The following is a 10684-nucleotide window of genomic DNA, read 5'->3' as shown; positions in this document are numbered from 1 at the left end:
ATATATAATAATAATAATAATAATAATAATAATAATAAAATATTCACAAGAAAATATCTAACTACACGTATAGGGAACCACTCGTGAATAAAATCAAAGATTTTAATCACGGACACTTTTGCTCGTTTCGGACATGGGACGTCTGCGAATACAACCAGTAACCCGTGCCGATAAGGACCTTTCATCCTCGGCATGATGGGCACCGGAGGAACTTTGAATTTTTCACTCACTACTTAAGAAGTTCTGCGATGGCTCCAAAACACTCGTCCCCCTCGTAGTAGGTCGAATGATGTCGTGAAGTTGAAATTATCGTTGAATCGTTGAATCGATGAGTCGATGAATCATTGAATCGATGAATCGTTGAATCGTTGAATCGTTGAATCGTTGAATCGTTGAATCGTTGAATCGATGAATCTGTGATACAAAAAGGTACAAAAAAGGATTAATTATATGTTGCATATCGAACCAATATATTTGCGAATGAATGAAAATGATTAAAAAAAATATATGATTTAAACGACGAACGAGAAAAGTTACAATTGGAAGAAAGAAATATACTTACATGTAATTATATCCAGACGTAGCTTTACAATCGTCGGTAAAGATGAAGAGGATGAATTTTTAAATTCACACTTTCGACCATTACAATATTTATCGCAACGCAATCCTCTTCTCCCGAATCGGCCGAAAGTGTGTTAATGATTCTAAGAACTCGGCGAACATATGATTTTAACAAGAATATAACATAAATTCTTGTTTTTTGATTTACTAACGCGACCGAGAAATTCTAAACGGCGAACAACACTGACTCTACTTCGCGATTGTATTTTATTTTATTTTTAAAGCAACCTATTCGGTTGCAAAACAATCAAACTAACTCGCACAAGCACTGACTCTAAGATCGCATTGCGCGCGATCTACAACTGAAGACCTGTTGAATAAAAATAATTAAAGCAAGCTGTGGCGTTTACTTCTACAATTTATATTGTATTAAATATTGCATATTAAATATTAAATATTAAATATTAAATATTAAATATCATATATCATATTATTCAAATTACATGATCTAAAATTATGAACTTATATTACATCTTTTGTATGCTATAATAATAATAAAAAGAATAATATTCAAAAGACGTAACTGCAAAACTTTTAAGCTATATTAAAATAAATGAATATGTAAAAGCAAACGACCAAAATCGCGTTGTATCTATTGTTTAAAAATAAATATAATCGCGATAGGGATATGTTCACAGAAGTATATTAATTGCGTGGATACCTATAAATCAGAATAGATATAGCATTAAAGTAAAACTAGACAAGGAGCAGTAAAATTGAAATTATAACATTTATAATATTGATTCAACGATTAAACGTATCTTGAAATTTTATTCTACTTTAACTTTTATTATACTTTAATGAAATTTTTATTATTCTCGGTGCTTTTTAATATTCTTTAAATTCAATGTAAAATATGTTCCAAAAAATTTTTAATAAATTACAATACAATCAAAATTATTTTCTAATGCACCGAACGTCAGCCTTTGGCCCGGTAGTGCGTACGTTGTATAATATAAAATATACGAACGTTCGCAATACCGATTTCCGGATCCCACCACAAGGAGGTAGCTGCGTATGGAGATCCATATATAAATTTCATAAAAAACATAAAATATCATATAATAAAAGTTTTGGATATAATAGAGCATAAAAACTTATAATAAGATTACTATAAAAGACACGAAGTCGTATAACACAATAAATAGTTTGTTAGAATTAATATCGAATTTTTTATATTAATTAAAATTAAATAAAAATTTCTTAATGATAAACTTATTTGTGTATACCTATATATGAAGACCAGCAGGAAGTATATGATAACTGCTATCAAATGTGTACACGTCCAGATGAATTGATGAATATTACATTGACCAATATGACGAATAATAACCTGAAAATATTCAAATTATTATTAATAGAGAATATAATTCTGTATCTATATGTATAAATGTGTATATGTATAAGTGTATATACAGATCACATAATTTATATATGTATATATGTGACTTGCGTCTTCAATTTTCATAAAGATTACTTCTATACATTGTACGAAAAGAACAAAGTAATAGAAACTATAGGATAATTGTTATTAATTATTTTCAAGATTAATTAAATACGATGAATAAGAACTAGACAAAATTCAAAAAGATTATTAATACAGAAAAAGATTAAGTAAATTTATACATATGAATCTGTTCACATATGTGTAAATGTAAGCGAGATATTCAACATATAATAGTATATATTGAAGTCTAATATAATATAAAATAAGATTAATAAATTATAAATGATTAAATCAAACTTATCAAATATTATATATAATGTAAATGAGAAATTATACGAACCAAAATTAATAAAGCAGGAACGAGTCTGAACACGTCTGGACGGCTGCTAGTACAAACAAGAACTGCGAAGAGATGAACTAAGAAGGTCGTCCTCTTTGTCGTCCTGTGATTATTTACACGTGTTATTGTTGGTACTTCCTAAATACTGCGTACAGAGCAGCGTATACAAAAACATGTATATAGATATACATATAATAGAATATTATCACGTACGATTGTTTACTCTTTTGTTGCTTGCCGTAGACTCATTTCCACGAATTATTTGGCAACTGGTGGGGAACTCAAGACTATTATATGTATACTATCTTTCTCTCTTTATTTAGGTGCTTCTTATATGTATTTAAAAACAGATTTTTTAATTTTAAATATGCGCACATAATCGTGAATGTAAGTAGGATAGAAAATATAATATTTAACCTGAAAAGTATTAATAAAAATAAATAAGAAATTAAACAATAAAGATATTAATATATTTCAATGCATTTCTCTAGAAAATTATTTTTAAATTCTCGCATATATATATTTACCGAAATATAATTAATAATGTAAAATTTAAGATCCTTTAATGCTCCAAGTTAGAATTAGATAGAAAATATTTTGGAAACGCACTGAAATATGCAGCCATTCGCCCGGTATTACTTGTATAGTATTATCAAAAATAATACTATCAGAATAATAGGAATTAGATAATTCATAATTAGATTTTGATAGGTCGCAAGTAATACCGACCCAGATCCCACCACGTGGAGGTTGCTGCATATGGAGATCCACGGGCTAAAATAACATACTAATTAATCGTGTTTAATAAATCTTCTATCGACCCAATCGTAGTCGATCGAGGGTTCATCAACCACGATTTTGCCCTAACCTACCCGTAAGAAAAAGCCTGGATTCTTTACTAATTATTTTAAAAATATGTGTAAAGTGCTACAGAACTATCGTGACATAATTAATTAACAACATAATTTTTACATGTTATTTGTATATCACGGAAATATACAAAGTACAGCTATCTTATAATCACTGCTATATTACATTTATAATTAATATATTATGTTATTGATAAATCTGAAGTTAAAGATTTAAAAGTTAACTAAGATAATTAATTCATAAGTAAATGCCATTTTACAACTAATGGCACTCATTCATGAATCAATCCGATATATATCCAGACCTTTTAATCTATCTTAATTACTAAGTAGCAGATGGTTAACCGACTGCCATTTTTGCCTTAAATTAGCCTTAAAGATAATTTAACTTAGAACTAGATCCTTAATATTACTCTTAATATAAATATGCTAAAGCGTAAAAGATGAAGCATTAGAACCCCAACATGCGTCATGCATCATGCATCATAATTATACTCTTATATGCAATAATAATAAACATGCAATAAAATTATAAAATTATAAAAAACTTACGGATATACTTTACCAATATGTAAGATAGTATATAATATGAAATTATTCTGAGTTAGTTATATATAATAATTAATATAGTTTTAGTATAGTTTTACTCTAACTCTATATTACTTTTTATAATATCAATTTCGTCATTATCCAGTACCTGAAAAATTAAACATTGTGTATATAATACAAATCACAAAAACAGACACAATAAAACTGTCAAACAATTTCATTATGTGTGCTTATCGATATTATAGATATGAAAAACAAACCACACGTATGACTCATGCAACGATGAAGTTGAAGACCTGAAACATATATTTTCATGGATTAAACCTTTTTTTAATAAATATCTTTAAAATCTTTGGTACATTCCACAAATATGTGACATTCTATTTGTTATAGTAAATATTGAAATTATATTTATAGAAACAAATTGTAAATAATTAAATTTAATATTTTGTATTTGCCTTCAGAAATGTATTTTAAACAGCAGCCATTTCAGGCGCTCTAATACGCGAATATCGAAAAAGCCTGATGTTAACAAATCCCACGATGATCACCTGTAACAAAAAGAAAATACATTAATCATACAATCAACATATAAAGATTTGAAATATAAAACGTGCACTTGACATGCCAATATGTAGATGCACTTTTCAATTTAATTCCCTATCTATTTTCATCAATCCCTATATCACGTTGCAACAAGATAAAATTTAAACGCGTGACTCTACATATAATAATTAAACAATAGAAAAAGATTTAAAATATTATTATTATGAACAAAAATAAAATATATATGAATTATATCATCAATCAAATTAAATATCGTATAAGAATAATTACTATATTAACGATAGTTAGTTAATTTACAAAATCTAATAATATGCGAATCTAAGTATTTTGGACTCTAACTACCTAAAAACTTGTGCATCTATTGGACGATTTGGGCACGAACTTTACGTGCGAAGGAGATGGAACAGCCCATCATCTCCAGTTATAAAAATTACTACTGACGAGCAAAATGACAACGTGGTAAAAAAATCGAAAAATGTAACAAGACCACGAGCCATTCTCAGAGAAATATAGGATCCTCTGAAAAAATGACTCGTCGTCGATAGTTGCCCTCTTGAGCCACAAATCGTGGGGGCCTCTTCGGCATATAGCCTCTTCTTTTCTTCGTGGCCTAACAACTGCTATAGAGCATTCCCTAACAAGTGTGACGTATAAAAAAAAAGTTAAAAATAAAAGCTTATTATACATCTTATGAACTATCCTAGCCTGTGGACAATCAATGGATCGAAAGAATCCACCAATCGTACGCATTTACACAGACACATTTACTCGAATGCCCAAGCAGATATTTTATCTAATCGATGAACCTATTATTAACACTTCGCATTTAAAAAATTAAAAAGTATCAAGAAAATATACAAAATCTATGGTACATTTTATGGTCTCATCCTTTCATAAAACCTTGTTTACTTTGTATCTTTACTATTCTCACTTTACTATATCTACATGTATAAACAATTATATATTCTTTAAAAGAAGCAAACCGCGAAAGATAGTGCGAAGTGTTAATATACTTAATACTAAGTATCAAACACGTTCAAAAATCTTTGCTAATTCGAAAGAAAGAAATTTTTAAACAAATGCAAAGACTTTTAAACTGTTTAATGCTGATAGGCATATCTTGCAATACAGAGCATCAGCAAAATATTAGAAAAAGAAACAAACATGCTGGATAATTCTGAGATTTGCTGAAACTTTGCCTAATATCCGGACACGAAACATTCTACTCCTGAGTGGAAATTACAACGCGTTGTATCCGGTCCTACCTACTTATAATTAAATACACAATCACACAGAAAAGGTATGCTACCTGCCTGCCTATGACCTATATTTAAAAAGAGCAAACATTCACACCAACACACACACTCCACGGTTCTCTCACACTCCACCAGGGTGCAAAAGCCTACACTAGAGAGCATGCCCCGGGGCATCTCCGACACCCTAGTTCAACCACGTATTTTTTCTAATATATTTAGGAGTACGTACCATTTGCTGAAATCGACTGCCAAGGCTAATGATTATTACGTAAATGACTAAAGCAAATAATACTAGTACATGCTAGTATATATACATACTAGTGATATACGAGTACTTCCATGCAACATGTGATAATTCTACTATGCAAAACGATAAAAATAATGATGTATTACTATAGTAATATATATATTCATTCAGAAGTTATCGCGTAACGATGTACAATACATCACCTAGCACGAACATACAGATGCAAGGTACATCGTGCGCAATCACTAACGCTATGACAGTCGCCAATATGGGAGAACTTAAAACTAAACCCATACTAACTGTTTCTCACCCATACGAGTAACACCTGGGTACACGCATAAATGAGAACGCAGAAAGCATGGGGGGGAGAAACGGGAATTAGTTCATTAGAAGCTGAAAATCCTGATCTAAAAATAGATTAACTTATTCTAGGGCCTACGGGCTATAACTCTACAAGTCTCTTTGTTTTATTTAGCAATGACTCTACTCTACTTCTTTCTTTCAAAAGCAATGACTCTACTTTTTTAATTCAAAAATAATGACTCTATTGAGACTTTTCTTTTATAAATAAAATTTAAGATTGAATTAATTTTTCATACAACAATAATCAGAATACCTCGGACGATTCCATTTAACAAGTGACTATTCTAATTATAGAGCAAAATCATGATCCATCACTTGTCTTCCGGTATCTGTCCGTCGCGCTTGTCTTCTTGTTCATTTTTTACTACATCTATATCGATATATCGAAATAAATCGCGATTAAATAGACTAAATACGAAGCAATGCATATAACGTAGATCACATTACATGCTTTTTTTTGACGAAATCGGATAAATTAATATCCGATTTCATTACTAATATCGCGGGCAAACACGAATAAAACAGTGCTTATTAATTGCACTATTAATTAATTCAATCTATGAAACAAGAAGACCCTATCCTAAACTAATAAAATAGATATACACAATGAAAACACATAGGCGATTAAAAATATACCACTCGCGAGTAAATCCAAAAGAGGAATTACTCACGGTCGTGCTCGTCAATAAATTATTTAAAAAATTACAACCAGTAACTCGTGCCGATTCGGACCTTTCGTCCTCGGCATGATTGAGCACTGGAGGGACTTAAAATTTGTTTACTCACTAATTAAGAAGTTCTACGGTGGCTCCAAAACACTCGTCCGCGATTTAGATCGAAATTGAGGGTGGATGATTCGTAGTTGCTTGAAAATGAGATAGGTCGACATCGACGGTGGTTGAAATCCTCTTCGGTGATGCACTGATTCTAATTCGCGGTAGTTATTTATTGACGAACGGTCACTGAATTTATTTCACGAAAAGCTACTTTTTTTTTATAAATACAGTCTATACGACTGTTAAGAAAGCATAGTACTTCGCTTACAAACACTGATTCTAACGACTGCATTGCACGCAGTCCATGTAAGAACATTTATTGTTTAAATCGCGAACGCGTACGAACAAACACTGCTTCTACTTCGCGATATTTTTATTTTAGCGACACAAACACTCGATTACTGCATTGCTACGCGCGCGATTGCAATAAACTTCTGAAACAGAAAAACAGAAAGAAATTAATTTCTGTAATATTAATGTAATCGTGATAAAGTTAGAATAAAAAAATTATGTAATAAAATGCGTTATTAAAACGAAATTAATCAGTACTTTCGACTGTACATGTCCAAATGTTATACGGGAATAAAGATTTCTCTTCTGTCCTTGTGAGAATTCGACACTCGACTGTTTTTGTTTAGATATTGATCAATAAATTTCTTAAAAATATATAGCCTAATGTGACCTCCATGCCAATGTCCTATCTCTCTCTATTAAGCCTCGCTATATGTATTAAAATGAGATAAACTTACCGATTCGTATCGAAGAGATGTATAAACTGGTATATTCGACGTTCTGTATTGTAGCTACAGCTTCTTAGAAATCTGAAAATGAAATATCATATTACTATAGGCAAGATTAAAAGTGTGTACGTAATATGTGTAGGGAAATATCCATTGTGTGTATGTGTGTGTGTGGTGTAACGTATGACTAATTATATATATATATAACTGTATATACATAATTGTATACTATATGTACACATCTATGTATATATGATCTACTTACTCTATATATGTGTATATATATATACGATTGGATCCCTAATGTGTGGTATGTGTATGTTTGTGTAGGATCGTATGCTTCTGTGCTGTCCGTGTGTGTGCGTGTGTGTGTGTGTAGGTATGTATATGAAAATTGAATTTAATACAAAATATCAATCGATTACAACTATTAATGCAAAATTATTGATTAGGGCATCATTAAAAAGCAAGAGAAGTATCACTATTATGAAAATAAAACAGGAAAAGTGAATAAAAAGTGCGACGCGAAAGCTTCCTCGGCGATCTACGAGAGGCTGATTTTATTTTCGCGAATATCTCTTAAACGCGATAATTCCCAGACTTGCAAACGCGGCCTCATAAAAATCGCGCGTTTAGCTATCGATTGATATATAGGAAGACGGTGTACGTTAGAAAAAATTTATTAATTACCTGTAATTATGCGGAGCGACGAAACACCGTGTACACATGTCACTGCGTCCAAGATGGCGATGAGACTAGTGGCAAGGAAGGAAAGTAGTCCCTATAATTCGATGACGTCATCACAGGTACAATCGAGTCAAATCAAACATTATATTTTTCAATGAAAAATAATAAAAAATACAATATAAGTACGTAGATAATACTATATGGATGACAAATGTAATTAATTCGAATTTTAAACATAGACAATAATTTTCTAATGAAATAATTATATTTTTGAAAGATATAGAAACATTAAATAGATACGCACTTGTATCACAAGTACCTATATTATCTCTATGCTTTATATATTACGCGCGAAATAATGTTAAATCGAAATAATTCGATGATTTATGTATTTACATATTACATATATATATATATATATATATATATATATATATATATATATATCATATGTATCTTGTATGTATATGAAAAAATAATACTTCTTTAAATATTTATTTACCATAACGAATAACTAAGTCATTTACAATCGAATTATATTTCATGTGTCAACAATAATTGTATGTAATCGAGAAAGCTCGAATATCGAAAAGAAAGGAACGAAGAAAAAATAATACATACGTACATAAGTGTATAGAGAACTCCATTGAAATGTATATAGGCGACGAGAATACTACGAAATACGCATTATTTTTGGACAGTATTACCAACATTATTTCTTACAAAGTACTTATATCCGAAGCGAAAACCGATGACAAAACAAGAAAGAAAAAACACAGATCTTTTTACACACAGCACCATACAAAAAAACATCGAGAAGGACGCAACGCACCGACAAAGCCGAGTTTTCGATCGCGTTATATACAATCCCGGATTATGTTTTTTCATCTTACACAATTACTCAGGAAATATATGAAGAAAGAAGTTGACTTACCGGACGTACCTTCAAATAACGAACATCACCTTAATTCTGGACCATGAAAAACGATGCACTAATTCGATTCTGTTCTATCTCGTGAAATTCTTGAAAATTTGAAAAATGTAAGATCTCAATTAATACAGGATAAAATTAAAGGTGTGTGTGTGTGAAAAAAGGAGAAGATTATAAGAGTGTATGTGCATATATAATGTGTAAAAAATCTATACACGTGTGTGTGTGTGTGTATGAAAATACATGAAAATTGAATATAAAACAAACTATCGATCAATCATAATTATAAACGCAAAGTTATTGATCAGAGTCACTATTAAAAAGCGAGAGAAGTATCGATATTGTGAAAATCAATTGGAAAAGTGAGAAAAAAAATAGACGAAATAGCTCTCCGGGGAATCGACGAAAGATTTCATTTTCGCGAATATCTTTTAAACACCATAATATCCCGACTTGCGAACGCGGCCTTTTAAAAATCGCGTGTTTAACTATCGATTGGTGTATAATAATCAGGTGTACGTTAAAAAAAATCTGCTAATTACCTATAATTAACGAGAGGGACGGGGCGACTTGTCTGCTTGATACGAACTGAAGCAGCAATGGCGTCATTTACAACGTGAAATTAGTTAGTTAAGCTAGAAGCGGCACATCTGCCTCATTTTAAAAATATAACGCACTGATAAATATATTAATTTTTCTTAATATTTTATTGAAAAAATAGCACAGAATATAATATTCAATCGCAAAAAAATCATTGAGAATGGTTATCAAACATCTTAGTCTTTTTGTAAGTCATAAAATATCCGCCAAATGCGTAGATTCCCGCGTAATGTACCAACCTATGCTTCTTCTCTCTCCTACTTCGGAAGTCAAGAAATGACTAGGTAATAAATCGAATAATCAATGAATTAAATAATTTCTATTCGAAAGTACTTATTATGTACTCGTTGGTAGGCAGAAGTTCTAATGGTTTTGAAAGAAGAAGAAGCTGCAACGAAGAAGAAATTGATCGGAATAAGGTAAGAAAAAACAGAGATTTAGTCTAGATTTGCGATCATTATTGATCTATATAAATTTTGAAAAGCATTAGGATATTGACCAATATCATTTTTTGCAAAAATATCTCTTTTTCATCGGAAAATATGCGAACAAAAATACTCTCTCTCGTTGCTGTCACACAGATGCCGCACACATTCACACAAATCCATGGAATCCAGTATAAAAACATTGGCTCCAATCTGCGAAACTACTGACCTGTGTAAATTAGTACGCTTCATTCGTTATTTCTTAG

The sequence above is a fragment of the Vespula vulgaris genome, chromosome 4, assembly GCF_905475345.1.
Source record: "Vespula vulgaris chromosome 4, iyVesVulg1.1, whole genome shotgun sequence".
NCBI lineage: Eukaryota > Metazoa > Arthropoda > Insecta > Hymenoptera > Vespidae > Vespula > Vespula vulgaris.
Note: the sequence above shows the minus strand (reverse complement) of the source record.